Source organism: Chelonia mydas, chromosome 4 (genome assembly GCF_015237465.2).
Source record: "Chelonia mydas isolate rCheMyd1 chromosome 4, rCheMyd1.pri.v2, whole genome shotgun sequence".
Lineage (NCBI taxonomy): Eukaryota > Metazoa > Chordata > Testudines > Cheloniidae > Chelonia > Chelonia mydas.
Window position 1 is genome coordinate 78,436,244 of NC_057852.1, and position 16,893 is coordinate 78,453,136.

The 16,893-nt window shown below is 38.3% G+C and overlaps 1 protein-coding gene across 1 annotated transcript in view; it reads left to right on the forward strand.

Annotated features, from left to right (window-relative positions):
- Positions 1-16,893, forward strand: part of TENM3 (teneurin transmembrane protein 3) — a 2,200,211-nt gene that overhangs the window by 1,491,804 nt on the left and 691,514 nt on the right. Inside the window, exon 9 of the mRNA XM_043546023.1 lies at positions 4,986-5,073. The gene's annotated coding sequence lies outside the window, so the exon portion shown is untranslated. The remainder of the gene's footprint in view (positions 1-4,985; positions 5,074-16,893) is intronic.

The following is a 16,893-nucleotide window of genomic DNA, read 5'->3' on the forward strand; positions in this document are numbered from 1 at the left end:
CTGCCAGGGAAAGAGGAAGTTTTGGCAGACCCTATGAGCAAAGTTTATACTCAATAGCACAAGTGCTCTACCGATGTCTCCATCTTGCATTCTCTTTATTCTACAAAGTGGGGAAGCCCCAGCAAAGTCTTTTGCTACCAGTGGCGATGCCCATTGTCACTGGTTTTGCTTCAGGAATGAGCAAGAACCAATGTTACTGATGGACTCTTTTTGCTGGCACTGTTGTCCTCTATATGTTCCTTCTGATTTTGTTGATTCTGGAAGTCCGCTGGGACAAAGCTAGATCCTATTTTAACTATGAACAGAGCTTGACACTTTTTTATTATTAAATATTCTGTGTCTCATGGTGACCCCCTCAGTCGCTGTTCTCCAGTCTCTGGATCTTGTATCTCAGGGTTGAGATATCTTCGAGTCTTCACTCAAGGTGAAGTTCCTTGGGTTGACAGCTTGACTTCTGGTTTGCAAGGATTCTTGATGGAGAGTCGCCTGCTCAGTTCTGAATATGGTGTTGGAAAACTGGAAAATTTGACCCAGCTAACCAACTCTGGTGAACTGGAAGAGACTCTCAAAAGAGCAGCTCAAAAGAGAGTTGACTGGAAATGGTTTTCCCTTGTTATGTATTAGAATGCAATTGGCTGACATTTCAACTTTTCACTGTGTGGTACACAGGTCAGTAGTCCTTTTGTTCACGCTCCAGTAACTGGGTTAACGAAATGGTTGCACTATGTACTCACTAGGGCTGCTTGGGGTAGTTGTTTTGTCATGTATGGGTTGTGCTCTGAGTTCTGTGGTGAGATGGATTCATTTGAACTACCCTAGGAATAGTCCCTTCTGTTTGTGAAGCTTTTTTTCACAAGACTCCTGGAGACTCTAGTCACACATTTGTCATACTGTTCTCCTCCATAGCCTTGTGACAATGCATTTGTTATAGCTGTTACTTCAGGACAGAAAGTAAATGAGATATACAGGCCCAATGACTCCATATGCCACATTATATACAGAAAATATGTCTCTATCTATGTCCTTATCCTAATTTTTGTCTTTGATGGTCTCTGTCCATCGTACTTGGGCCACTAGCCTGTCTGTGTTTCTCCATGCCTTATTCATATCCAGGAAGATTTGGCTGCATGCTTTGGATATCCAGTGTCTTATATTTTCTACGAGGACCAGATTAATCCTCAAGTTCCTTCCTAGTCCCCAAAAGCAGGAGGTGGGACTAAGTGGCCTTTCATCACAGCTCAAAGATTACCCAAATACATCATCTTATGTATCACAATTATTATGATAATGTGTTTTCCATAACATGTTTTCCCATGGGCTTCATCACAGAATTTTGTAAGGAAGCTACTTGAAGTTTTATATGTGCTTTTTAGCTATTTTTTCCTTCATTTGAGGCTTGTTTTGGGAAAGTGAGAGGTTGCTGTCATTTCTAATACATGTTTGACCTGGCATACAGAGTTGATGCTGATTTTTGGCAATTCTGCACCTTCATTTTCACCTAGAAATCTTCATTCCACCTTCCTTTTTAAAAATAAAAATAAAAATTACTGCTTACTAAACTCCCATAGTTGGTAATGTGCAGAGGCTACTTGAAGAAACTGAAGGTTGCTTACAAGTAACTGCAGTTTATGAGATGAGCCTCTGCACATTCATATTCCTTGCTTGCCTGCCCAGCTTCTTTTCAGCTGTAGGTTCAAAATTCCTGAAGTAGTAGATTCCAAAAGCTTGTGGTGCAAGAACTTTCATCCCTCAAGTGTGACTGTAAAGAGGCTCATTTCAAAGAAATCTAGTTACTACTAACTAACCCTGATTGTATACAATTTTAAATTTAATTTTTGTTTACAAGAAATAGAAAAAAATACACATCCATAAATTGTGTGTGTGTGTGTGTGTCTATATAGGCACACATTCTCTTGTGACTCTCTAGTGTTGAACAGTGGGATTCAGTAATGTTAGTGACCCAGAAGAGCATGAAGTAGCTCTGTAGGAACTTTCACACCTTGTTTCCACAGCAAAAACAAATAAACTTGATATCAACAATTTGTTAAATGAACGTTAAATCCGTTAACAAAAAGATGAAAACAACCAAGTTGAAAGAACAACCAAACATAGAATCCAAATTAAGTTAATGATAGATTCTTAACATTCTTACCAGTGGACTTTCAGAGACAGATCATCAGCTGGTATAACTCAATGATTTGTGTGTCTGGCCATCAAATAGTAAAACAGTTTGCATTGATTCTGTGATTCTCTAAGCTTTTTTCAGAGCTTTGTCTCCATATTGCAATTGCCATTCCATTTTCTGTAGTGTTTAGTGACTTATTTGGAACAGAACATAAATACTATTTATCTATTTTGTATTTAGTGTGCATAATTTTATTTTTTTCACAGCTGTGTGTGATCCCAGGAAGGTTTTCTATCTATTTTCCCAATTAAAGGCATGTGACAAAACATGTGCAGTGTCTCAAGATGTTAAGTCATTCATGACTGGGATTATTATCTGGGCTTCCATTATCCTGTTTTGAGTTTATCATCTCTTATAACATTATCTCTTCCTATGATTCAGTTAGGAGTTGGCTACACAAACTATAGATGAGCCATTTTTTCAGAATGTTTTGCCATTCAGTATTGGTAGCTACTGTAATATCCATAGTCTCTGCCTCCATAAACTGAGATCATCACCCCTTTGAAACCCTTCTAAAGTGTGGAGAACATACTAAGAATGGTCTTCGACTATTTTTCAGATTATGATTTTACCATTTCTTTTCATATTCTGGTCCATCTACCAGAGATAACTCTTTTTTTAAAGTATCAGAGGGGTAACCGTGTTAGTCTGGATCTGTAAAAGCTGCAAAGAGTCCTGTGGCACCTTATAGACTAACAGACATATTGGAGCATAAGCTTTCGTGGGTGAATGAATACCCACTTCGTCGGATGCATGTATTCACCCACAAAAGCTTATGCTCCAATACGTCTGTTAGTCTATAAGGTGCCACTGGACACTTTGCCTCTTTTTTTAAAGGTTTCCTGTAAAAGCTGCTTTTGGTGGTGGTGGTGGTGGTGGTGGTTTTAGATTTGATCTGTTTCCTTTAAAAAGAAAATATTGGGGAAATTGTCCTTCATAATGCATTTTTATGGTATGATGTTGAAAAAACATTGAAAAGAAAACACCTTGTGGTGAAAAGATATGGGCACAAATGTGTTACATTTGACTCTTTTCTTTTTCATTCCATCGGCATCCTTTTTTTGTTGTTACAGAGTTCAGTATTTCTGACAGGCTCACAGAAATAATTGAGTGGACTGTAGACTGTATAGACTTATGTTTGGAGAGAAGTTCTAAAAGCAAAAATAATTGCAAAATTCAAATGTATGGCATGAAAATCTTTTTTTTTCCTCAATGAGAGTACCTAAATTGAACATGTTTAGAATGTTAAAGAGAGTATGATAAGTATGAAGTGGTATTTTCAGAAGCTAGCATTATAGCACTTGATTCTGCACACCACCTTTTAATTACTAATTCTCTATTTTTGTGACTGACTGTACCCCAAAAGTTGCTGAAAGTTAAATGTAGAAAGTTACATTACAATTAATTTCTGAACAGTTAATGATGTTTGTTCAGGAAAGTGACAATGTGAAAATGGCTTATTGCTCAATAAATCTGCTCTCTATATGTATTCTACTTACTTATGAAATTAAGCATTGTCTTTTTGTTTGTTTTTGTTGCTTACTATTGTTGACTCTATTGGTTTTACAGGGCTATGGGAGAGTGAGTTAGAATGTTTTCTAGTTCACACATCAATAGAATTGTTAAGTTACAACTGAAAAATCATTATTATTGACAATGTTAATGCCAGAAAGAATGCAGCTAGACTTTCAGATCACAGGGTGAGCTTGGCCAGTGACAGTTAGGAAATAACATTTTACTTGTGAGCTGACAAGATAAAATATGGAAATAAATGAGAAAAAACAAATATGGAATCCCCAAAAGTAATTCTTACTGTTGGTATAATAGGCTGGCCAGAAAACAAGAATTCTGTTGTTGTTGTTGTTGTTTTAAATTGAGGTTTGGACATCTGATTTTGTTCTGATATGAAACCAAAGCCTTTTGAAATTTGAGGGTAAGGAAGAGAGACTATCTCAGAATAGTCAATAACCCAGTGGTCAGTGGATATGGGAGACACAGATTCAAGTCCCTGCTTCAAATCAGGCAGAAAAGAAACTTGAACTACATTTTCCACATCTCAGGCATCTGCCTTAATCCATTGGCTCCCTAACTTTTTACTAAGGCAACCCACCAGCTTCATTTTGTCTTTTGTTTGTTTGCTTGTTTATTTGTTAACAACCTTCCCAGGGTCTAAATTTGGGGTGGGAATGAAATCATAAGCCAGCGTTGTCATCTTTGTCCTCCCCCACGGTGTGCTGCCACCTCCTTCTCTAGACCCTCCCTTCGCTCCCCAGAGCTTGCGCTCAGCACCAGTCCTGGGACCCATCTACAGCCTGGTCATAACCCACCTTTTTGAAAACGCTGCCCTAGCCACTAGGCTACTCTGGGATATTCCATCCTGGACCTGACAAAAGTTTCAATGACTCTGATGCATTTCCACAAACAGTTTTGGTTTTTGATGGCTTAGAATTTCTTGATGGAAAACTTTCACCAAAGAAATTCTAGGTACAATCAAGTAAAATTACCTTTTTCCAATGCTGTAACATTACTCTAGCAATATCCATAATAAATATTCACAGCAGATAATCTACGTTTCAATTTACCTTTTAAATAATATCTGAGATCCAATGAAGCAAACATGCATTACTGTTAAACAAAAGACAACGATGATGACCCAGAACAAGATCAACATTTAGTATTTCTGCCCCTCAATAGAATTGAAAATTATTACTGTATTTTGTAATTAAGAATAATTATACATAGAATATTTTTTAAAAGGTTCTCCTTGATAAATCCATGCTTGTGATCCATTTGATTACAGATTTCTGGATTGTTTGTGACCTGCTGGAGTAAAACCGTTGTATTAAACTCAGAAAACAAAGAACTCCTGAGTGAAGAAAGAAGAGAAGGTAAGTCAAAACATCCCAGGGTCTCTGGTTGTATTGGGACTCATAAATTGCAGTGAAGTGATTAAATGTCTAACTGATAATCACAAAAAACCAAGCTGTACTTTGTCTCTGTACCCTACTTTCTAATCCATTACCAGTAATCTCTGCTGCTGGATCAATGATTATGTCCTTAAATTGTTATATTAATGATATTGGGTCAAGTCCAGAGTTGGTGTATATCAGCATAGCTCTAACTTAAATGGACCTATGCCTGTTTACACAAGCTGAGGATCCGGCTCATCTCTTTCTTTCTTCACCCTTCCTTTTTTCTCATTCTATTTCCTATGTCCCACCCCATATTTACTGACCTTGAAAAAAGACATCATTAACAAGTAAATTATCGTATTTCAGTATTGAGTTTAGTTATCGTGACCTTTATCTTGTGTTCTGAATATAAGCCACAGTGAGGTATTCATGCTATACCATGGTAAATATTTGCTTTTTAATGGTACATATTCTTGCTTAATATTTTGGAACTTTTAGCAGTAGCCATGAACTTTAATAAACTCAGTTAAAAGCACCTGAGTTATAAGTATGATATGTTAAATGTCTATGTTCACCTGGAAGAGTTTGTGTTAGGCAGCAATCTTATTCCCAGCAAGTCTTGATCCTCCTGAGGGCACTTACATGGCAACCATAGTGAATTGAATTGTACCTGGTTATTCTTTTCTCTGGTTATAGCTCAGTGAGTTTTCTGAATGGTAGCCAACGTCTAGTAATTTAAAGCTTGTGAACCTTGAAAAAAGGGTTTGTTTAAAACCATATTCTGGGGCTTTTCCACCAAATGGAAATTGTGTTCTACTAGGGAACTGCAAAAGATTTTAGAACAGAATATCTGATAAGCACTCTGCTCATTAATGTTTGTACAGTTGTCTGCCTTAAAGATCTACAGTCTCCTGGAGCAAATCATTCAGAATTCAACTGCACTCTTCAAGTTTAATGTGTTGAGCTCTTTGAGTTTCCCTACCCCCTCCTGATTGATGGTTTGTTTCTTCTTTTAATACAAAATTCAGTAAAATTTCCCACAGTGAAAAGGATCTTTTTAATTATGAAACACCAGCATGTGGGAATGATTCAATTTACACATCAGAAAAGTTCAGTTACTTAACCATAATTTATTTTGGTTCTGATCATTCGTGGACCAGAAATTCTTTTTTATGAGGGGGGGCAACCAAAACAAAACAAAACAGGAAAACGCTTTAAAAGGTGCCTCACTCTGTCACCATAATAATAGACATTTTGTTACACACTTATCCCTTTCTCCTGTTGTGAGATTTAATTTAAATGTACAGAGCAGGTCCTGAACAACACAATGTTCCCCTTGAATCTGACATAGATCCAGTATATGAGAGAAGAGCTAAGGGTGTCCAGCTCATGGAACTGTGAAGATAAGAGAGAGTTGCAAAATAAGATAATTGGGGTTTAAATGTTGCACACAACACCACTGATTGCTTGGGGTTTCTTTAATATCCTTCTCAGGCACTGACTTTTATTTTTCCCCATGGGGGCCTAAGAGAAAAGTGATAACATAGGCCTTAAAAAAAACCACCCTGAGTAATTAATCAAAACTGAAATAAAGCTCTGGGAGGAATGGATGGGTTGTGTACACATCCTGCATGCGGTGTAAGACTCCTTTATTGTTTTGTATTCAGAATGCAGTAAAGCTTAAGACTTACCTTGGTTAAGAGAAAGCAGGTTTTAATGATTTACAATTGTAGATTTCATCTGTAGCCTTCCTTAGAAAATCAGTGGAGTAAATTTACCCTTGTATTTAAACAGCATAGGGAAAAGAGAGCCAGTAGAAATACCCATAATTAATTTGTATACCCGATAATCGGTATTTTAAATAGAATTATTCTATGATACCAGCCCCTTTTGTAAATTTTCAATGAATTGTGCATCATATACCTTATGCACTTTGGGAAAGTTAATGTGCAAAAAGAAACTTATGGAGTTAAACTAGATTTGTATTTTTAGACAAATTGTCAGTGCAGTATGCAGGGAATTAGGTACACAACTCTTAGTATTGCTAATAGGAGTTTGTGTATCTAATTTCAGGCACGCTGTGCTGAAAAGGTAATCAATGTTGGCTTTGTGCTATAAAAATATAACTCAATATGCAGTGCAAAAGCCATATTCTGGTTAAATGAAGTACATTGTTGATTATATTCCTTCATTTTTTCTAGCATTTTTCTAGCATCTCTGTTTTTTACCTCAGAAAAACAGCTTTCTGCAGCTACCACTATAGTAAAGCATGTCAACCTTCTCTTATCTGATAAATATCCACTTTTCAAACTCTTCTCATCAGTTGTTTGAAAGATGCTCTCTCTTACACTGCATTTAGACTTTAATAGCTAATGTATAAACTTGAATGTTTTTAGTGGTCCTGTGAGAGAGACACTGAAATAACTTTTCATAGCATCTGTACTTTATGTTGGTTGGGTATATTGTTACCCAACAACATAGGCATTTCCCTTTGTATGGTTTAGGAATGGGAACAAAAATATAGCTAACATGTATCTACAACATGTGACAACATGACATTTTCTCTTCGTACCAGGCTGGTGTAAGCTTGCCACTCTACCAGATGGACTTCACAAGTTCCTGTTACCACCACTACAGCTACTGCTAATTTATCTGTACCCTGTGCACTAAAATTCTTGTCAGCAACAAGAAATAACATAGAGCGTATGATGGCAGCAGTAATAGGGCTCAATTAATAGAATAATTTAACGAGTCTTTTCTATATGCAGGGCTGGCCTTACCATGAGGCGAACTGAGACAGCCGCCTCAGGTGCCAGACTGTGCGGAGGGGCACCACTAAGACCCAGAATATAGAAAATTATGTCTGCTGTTGGTATATATGTATTCTCTCTGCTCTAGATGCACAGAGATGGTGGAATGCTGTGCTGGCGGAAGGAGGGCACAAGAGACCTTTCAAAGTTTTGGCCCAAGCGAGGGGGCATGGGGGCGTCATTTGAGCTCCCCACCTCGGGTGCCAAAATTTGTGAGCTGGCCCTGTCTATATGTAATTTTGATGGTTCTGTGACTTTCATGCAAAAAGCCAAATTAAGGTTAAAATGTACCTGTCAGTTCTATCCAAGAGCTAATTTTACTAATTCCTTGAGATCTCTGTGCATGAGAAAGGAAGCTTGAATATTTTGCTTTCCTAACATGTTGTTCTAATTTATGCAAAGACTACTTGCATTCAACGGTTAAATCATTTTGTTCTTACTTCACATAGTAAAGTCACCCTGTATTCTGATATAGAAAGTGAACTTTTGACGTCTCACATCCTGATGCAAAAATAACAGCTATAACCCATCTTTAGTTTTTTATACAAGAATTAATTTTAAACTATTCTCTTTTATCTCCAACATGAACACATCTAGTTTCACAAACACTCAATTTCAAATGAGGTTTTTTTCAGGGTTTTTTAACTATTATAACACTATGTGCTTTTTTTGCAACAGACCAATCAGCAAGCGATCCTGAAGATGCAGCTCCTTCTTATTGTTTCTTTAGTATGTCCGTCACTTCATTACCAAACAAGCCCTGTGGTTTTTCTTCAGATAGGCCTGTGTTGCTGGAATTCTAAGCAGGTCACAGTATTTCTGTGTAGGCTAGGGTGGCCACAAAAATCTACAAATTTGGTTTACAGATGATAGGGATTTCCATTGTGTGTGTGTGTGTGTGTGTAGTCTCTTTAAACAATTGTAACACCACATTCTGCCAGTCCATTAATTTGTGGGTGTTTTGGACTGTAAGTAATATGCTCAAATCCAGAGACCCCTGTGTGAAGATCTCAAAATTTGTAATAGCAAATTGAGGTCCATTGTCATTCCTCCCTATTTTCAGACACCCAAATCTGGCAAAAATAGCTTCTGGTTTTAAGATGATCTATTTTGAAGTGGCCTCCTCTAGTTGAGATACTTGCAGTTAGTTTGAATATCCATCAATGACAACCAAATATTATCTTCTCTGTAGAGTGAAAATTTTACCTAATCATGTTGAATACTTCATTTGGGGTGTCTGTACTTAATAGCTGTTCTTTAGGTATGGGTGGCATAGGCAACTGTGTTGCTCAAGCAGTTACCACAATTTATGATGAATTTGTGTCACAAATACCTTTGTTCATGTCTAGCCAATACATTATCCTTTGTGCTCTCTTTTTGAGTTTTCCATTTCAATGTGCACTTCATGAAGTATAATTTTTGAGCTTTAATGGGATCACAATATGCTAACTTTTAAGAACACTATCCAACAGAAAGAGCGTATATCTTTAATGTAACTATTGCTTAGCTGTGAATTGATTTTCCCATCCAGAATTTACAGTTTATAGTATCTCGTCGTCTTCTGCAGAAATTTGCAACTGTTCCCATGTGCATCATAACAGAGCACCTGAGTACTTATCAATGTTGATTTCCACTTCTGGAGGCTGACTATGTTTTATCTCAGATAGTGGACAAAGTGTCATGTACAAGTAAACAACTTCCTGGAATGAATTTTATGGTGCAGTGATATTTCTGAAAATTCAGTAAGAGACTTTGAATCCTAGCTGGTGCTTACTGTAATCTGCCATTCAGAGCCAAAGGAACTATACAGGCTGCATGTATGGCAGCCTATGCGTCTTTCTTTAAGATTATTAAAGATAAGCAAAACTTTTCAAAGCCTCTAAACACATATGTATGTTGCTCCACTGAAGTTCTGGGATCAAATTCTCTCCTCCATTCCACCCTCTTTGCATTATTCTGGCGGCTCAAAGGAAATTGAATCTGGTCCTATTTCCTCAGCAGGGAATTCCCTTTGCATGAAGGATTCCCTGACAGCTGTGGAGGTAGCATATCTACTGCTACATCACCTTCTCCAACAACCCTGGCAGAGAAGACATGTTGGGGTTGCAGGGATGTGTAGGGGACAGAGAGGAAGTGTGGCTGAAATCTGCTGTGCCCCAGCTGACCTCAGCTAGTGGATGGTTCCTTGGGGACTGTTGCCACCTGGCATAGGCTAGAGCAGACCTCCAGGCTGCAGTTCTCTGTGATGGGACCACAGGGAGAATTGCGGCGCTATAACAAGCTCCGTAACTGCCCCTCCTTGCTACTGTGCCAAGTGGATCTCAGTCACAGCAAATAATCTCTGAGAGGCTAGGCTTGTTTTGTAGTAAACTGCTTATACATGCTAACAATACCAGGAATAGAGATATTCTTTTACCTATAATAACTATAATATGTGTTTGTTAGAGTGAGGCAGCATCTTACCACTGCAGAAATTGATAGTCCATTGCATGCTTTCATGACATTTCCTTCCTTCTATAGTGGAAGTCTTTGTCGGATTGTTGCATAGACATGCAAGTACCATACTGATTTCAATACCCATGTTCAGCATATATGCAGTTGGCATGCCACTGGCATTTAGTGTGGTAGATCAGTCTTTCCCCACCAATAGCAGCTGCCGAATGAAATCAATGCTCAGTGCCTCCATGCCACACCAGTCACTGGATTTCTTACTGTATGTTCAATTCCACACAAGCATTTAGACCATCTGTAATAGTTTTTGAACCCTTCCTTGCACTTTTCCCGTGAGGAGTTGTGCTCTCTTGTACACACTGTGCACTATAATGGGTCTCATCTCAGGTAGTGGACAAAGTGTCACGTACAAATAAACAACTTCCTGGAGTGAATTTTATGGTATAGTCAAATTTTTGACATCCTGCTATGTCAACCTCATACAAAGTTTCTTGACTCTCCTATTCACTTAAGGCCTTTAATTTCAATTTTGCCTGAACAACTGCCTTATCAGATTTGTATGGCCTTTTCTAAGCTTACCTCACAATGTCTCAGCAGGTTATTCACATCTCCTACCCACACTGTAACACACTGCCAGCTTCTTCTAATCACCAAGTCTTTCAAGGAATCCAAAACTATAAGGCTGCTGGGTCTTGCAATTTTAGGTGTAAAAGAAAATTGTTGTAGGTTTCATTCTTCGTGGGCATACAATAAACTTCAAACTGCTGTATAAGGGTAGGAAACTCTTGAAAATCTCTAGGACATCTGCATGAGCTACAGTTGTTAGTAAGGCACCTTTCATGGCACTGCTCATTGTGTATGCATTTATTCCAGTCATATATACCAAGGACCTCTGTTTAAAATGTTTCTGTGACTCCTCTGTATCACTCCCACTTTTTTTCAACAGTAGTTTCAGGATATCCATCCTTCCTGGATGTTTATGTGTGGATCAGATATCTAAAATTTCAGTGGAAATTCTTCCTCCTCTCAAATCTGTCTACTTCTAGTATCATGTATTATTCTTCTCATTGATGGAAGAAGGAATTGTATTCAACTACTTAATCATTTTCTTCCCTCTTTACATATATATATAACACCACAGAAAGCAACCTCTACTCTTAGCGGCAGCCTAAGGTTCTCTGCTCCATTGAGCAGTTGCAGAACGCTGCATTCCAATATTAATCTTTTTACTGTGCAGCCACTTTCAACATCCGTACACAAAAATTACAATTTCTCTACATATTTGTCTGTCTGTCATATGTTACAAATTTGGTCAATGTTCAGTTATTAGATGGTTCCATATCTAGCACTACATTAACAAATGCATTGCTGGTACTTTGTTCCTTGCTGTGACTCGAAAGTACAGACATCACTCCTTATCCCTGCACAAGATCCTGCATCGAGCTCTGCCTGCTTGCCAACCATTCTTGGGCTCCTAACAGAAAGTGTCCGTTGGAGACCCTGCTTTGAGCTCTAGCCACCTGCTGATGCATTCTGGCTTTGCAGCAGGAGGCACCAGTGAGAGACCCTGTGTTACGCTCCAGCCAATCACATACTGAGGATTCTATTTCTATGGGGATGAGGGGGCTACAGATCATCAGGTGACTAGGTTTGACATGTTCTGGGAAGTATTTTAATCCCTTGCCATATTTCAAAGATGAAAAATTCCTTATTATCATTTGCTTTTGTTTTTAAGTCCATCTCTGTAGTTATTGGTGCTCTTTTCCTTTGAGATATTTGTTGAGCTACATACACTACAGGAGTGAGAAACCTGAGAGATGGTGGGCCAGATCTTGACCCCTACTTCTGCAGTGCAAAAGCAACTGGAAAACTATCAACCAGTAATCTGGGGATTATTTGTTATTTGTGTTACTGTAGCACCTGGGAACCCTAACACAGAACCAAAAGACAGTCCCTGCTCCAAAGAATTTAGTCTAAGGCTAGAAATAAAATCTGGATACAGACAAGGAAGTACAAGGAAAAGTGAGACATTATTGGTCAGTGTGATTAGGCGGTTAAGCACACCAGGAGCCTAACCATTGTCAATTGTTTTTGTAGGCATCTCAGCAAAGGAGAGTTTTAAGGAGGGATTTAAAGGAGAACAATGAAATGGCTTTGCAGATGCTTATAGGGAGCTCCCCCAAGCATGAGGAGCAGCATGGGAGAAAGCACAAAAGGTGCTTATTTGAAAATTTAACAAGTGGGTAATGGAGGCAGGAATTGACTTTTAGATAAGTGTAGGGTGGGGATTTCCCTGTCGTGGGGGGCATTGCTAGGTGGGATAAAGTCAGCTGAGTAACTGCTGCTAGTCACTGCTGAGTAACTGCTGCCACTCACTCCTTTCATCCCATAATGTAGGAGGTATGGTTGTGGAAAAGAGAGCAAGGGTAGGGAGCTACAATGTCCAGACTATGGCTTCAGTAATGGCGTCTTGAGTCCCTTTATTGACTGATGCAACTTACTGTAGTTCTGCATTCCAAATCCATTTATCTTTGGTGGAAATTTTGTTCAGTGAAGGTAATAGAACTTGGTTCCATGTGATCAAAGAAAGTTACTCTCACAGCTAAACTGTAAAGTTTTAACTAAATGTAGGGGAATATACTACAATCAGCATTTGGGGAAATGCTTTCAAGGGAATAGAAGTTGAGGTTTGCAAGATATTGCAGGTATAACTTAACTGAAAAAGGTGACTGTGATTGAGAGGCATGTTGGGTGTAAATGACTGGGTTTTTCAGGTTTCAAAAAGAAAATCTTTTCATTTCTTTTTTCCTCATACCATGCATCATTCGATGCCAAAAAAAGCACTTAACCATTGTTAAAAAAATTAACTAAATAACTAAATCATGAAAGCCAGTCTCATTTTTTCAGCACAGTAACAACCTCCCTACCGAAAAGTAGCCCAAGTGATGCTTTAGACAATGCTGCCTGTATGTTGCAGCACATCTGTTGTAAAACTGTTTCAATTATTCTTCAACAGCTCAAGGATGGACTCATAATGCATGCCGTTATCTCTAAGAGTAGCATGTTATTTCCATACAAGAGGTTGAAAACCTTTTTCTGATGTGGTCAATTAAGGGCTCTTTGTACTCATTTCTAAGACCAATTTGTGATACATTTTATGTTGTGATTTCCTATTTGTGTTCATATATCCATCTGACCTGACTAGCCTGGGGGAGATAAGTCAGGCGGCATAGAAATCAAGAGAGCCTAGAGCTGATAGTTCTCATAGTTTTCAGTGAGAACGTAACAATTTTTTTAGCATTCTGTCTTTTTGTTGAAGTAGCTTAATATCCTCATACTTCATGTACAATGATGAAAGCTCTTTTATTCAAGTGTCAAGTTACAGTAGATTTGTACTAAGTATAACAGCTCTTTCTAGGAAGGGTGGAGTGTGCAAAATAAAGGCTGGAACAGTTCTTCCCCTCCTATATCAGACTTTGACCTAAAGACCTACCCTAGTGTGGTTTGGAACAGGTTTGAAGAGTCCATTTCCCATCTAATGAAAAGAGACAGTGGGGGACATTTTCAGCCATTCTTTACTTTGTGCTTGATGGCAGCCTGGTGTCATATTGAATTGTCGTCCATGTTCTTTGCTCCAATATCAAACATCTACCCATAAGAGCCAGTGCAGTGACTCAGCATGCTAGGGGCTAGCGTACAAATTATATTGCTCACAAGAACCATTGTAGCGTTACTGCTAGACTAAGCACTCCTGGCCATGGTGAGCAAAAAGTTTAAAGGTGTTAGGCAAGGTGGTCATTCATAGATCTGATTGCCTTTTAATGGAAAAAGAGAAATCAAGAGAAGGGTCATTAGAATGACATTGAACAATAAAACAGACAGAGACAGCTGGAAAATAAAGGGCTAGGTATGTCTAGACTTCATTATCCAGAAGTTGTCTAGTGGCAAAAAAGTACCACATTTTGGAGGAAGAGAGCAAATTCAGGATGTGAGTTGAAAATCTAATTCACTGATTAATGCCAGTGTCAAAGACTATTAAAATATACCAAAACACATGTTGTAGGAATTGCTTTATTACAATACTATGGAATTTTACTGGAGCAAATTGTTCATTTGTTCAGATGTCATTTAAGGAGCTCAAGGGTAAATGTTGTTTTTATATTTTGAGGGGTTCCCCTCTAAGATCACACTGAGTTTTGGGACAGGCTCCAAAAACCTCGCCATCAGTACAATTTTATAAGCTCTGCATGTGTGACTTTCTTAGTATGTGAAACTGAATGGAAGACTTGAGATGTACTATATGCAGCTCAATTCCAATCTGTTTTTAACAAAGCCTTTGACATGTTACATTATGTCACATCCCAATTTAATGTAAAGTGACTTCCTGTGTCCAACAAGAAACACATTTTAAGGGGATGCCAAGCACTCTGTTATTTTCCTTGCTGTTGAATTGGCAGGCACGTTGCCATATTCTGTATCTTGGGAAGATTATTTGTCAGCAACAGAGCTTGCTCTGCTGGTAAAACAGGCATAGGCTGGTATTCTTCTCATCTGCCCTCTGCATGGCAGACAGAGGTCGTTATGTATTTAGTAATTGAAACTGAACTTGGTCTAAGCAGCAATGTCAACCTGGCTTCCAGAAATATCTAAAATATAAGCAAAAAGAAAAGGAGTACTTGTGGCACCTTAGAGACTAACCAGTTTATTTGAGCATAAGCTTTCGTGAGCTACAGTAGCTCACGAAAGCTTATGCTCAAATAAATTGGTTAGTCTCTAAGGTGCCACAAGTACTCCTTTTCTTTTTGCGAATACAGACTAACACGGCTGTTACTCTGAAACCTAAAATATAAGGTAACTGTGCCTAAATCTAGGAGTTCAAAGAGTGATTTTTGAGACCTGGCAAGTGTTCATATTACACTTGGATAAATGGTCTAATCTCAGCTATAAATGCTGAGAATTACATGCCATTTCCCTTCGAGCAATAAATGTTCTTTTGTCTATCCAGATTTTGTTATGTTTTCCACAGGTAATTCCTAACAGTGCTTCTCTATGCCCTTAAAATATCAAAACCTAATCAGTCAGCTGGCAGTAAATGGAAAAAATAGAAATCCATAGCAAAGATTAGTAATATCTAAAAGTGGTTTAGAGGTCCTAGTGGGATTCCTACCCCTTTTAACAACAAAGTTCAGAGTGAAAGAATATGCACAGCTTACTTTGTCTTCCTATTTCTTTTGATCTGAAAGAACAATCAGATAAGGCTGATTTCTGAAGACAGTTCAGAATGAACATATTTCAATTGCCCCCAGTGATAACCATCATTGTCAACAGGAGGCATTCCAGGTACTGACACTAGAGCCTTAAATGTTCAGCTACTGAACATTTCATCTTTTATTTTAAAAACTACTGCTGGGAACTCTCTTTATAGAATGCAATGGATGATGAGTATTTAGAGGAAGAATGAACCCTGAAGGGGAATAAAGCCTGAGCCTCAGAGACCATCACCAGAGGGAGAGAATAATTTAAGGTTAAGGTGTGGAATTTCATGCACACAAAAAAGCTGAAGCTGTACAAAGAGCATAATAAATAGTCTAGAGAAAAGGAGTACTTGTGGCACCTTAGAGACTAACCAATTTATTTGAGCATAAGCTTTCGTGAGCTACAGCTCACTTCATCGGATGAGTTATGCAAGGTACAAAATACCCTTTTCAAGAAAGGTCACAGGTGAAAAGGAGTTTGGGCTCTCTCTCTAATGGACATCTGTTCACATCACAGAACCACTGCACTGTTTGTCAAAGCTCAGCAGAGGCTCAGAACTGAAATGTGAAAGTGTGGAGCAAATCAGGATTGAGGGGTCTGGACGGAATTGAGCACAGAAACTTGCACAGCTTCCACATGCATGATGTGCAGTTCTAACCAGTGTCATCAGTCCCTCACTTTTATAGGTGTTACTTTTACCCACAAAGATAAGCTTTCAATTTCTAAGGACAGCATTGATTCTGGCACAGTGTGAGAAGTTACATTGTCCATTATGTAACTCTTGCCACTTTATGTATGCCTCTGATTTTTTTAAAAATTTAAAGAAGCACTTTTAACTCATCACAGGAACTCGCTCCCATGAATACTGAGCTATATTAGTGGTCTGTGCTGAAGATCAGTAGACAACTATGTTTACCATTGTCCAAATTATTAGCTGGCAGTTTGGTACATCTCAAAAATAGCTATAATTAATGTTCTTGACATCACCCTTTTAATATAAAAAGGTAATTTTGAACATAAGGTGTAAGTTTTTAACAGTGAGAATAATTAACCATTGGAACAATTTACCAAGGGTCATGGTGGATTCTCTATCACTGACCATTTTTAAATCAAGATTGGATGGTTTTTCAAAAAGGTGTGCACTAGGAATTATTTTGGGGAAGTTCTGTGGCTTGTGTTATACAGGAGGTCAGACTAGGGGATCACAGTAGTCCCAGGTCTGGCCTTGGAATCTATGAATGGAGGGACTCAAATCAATGTGTACTACTTTTAGTTAGAA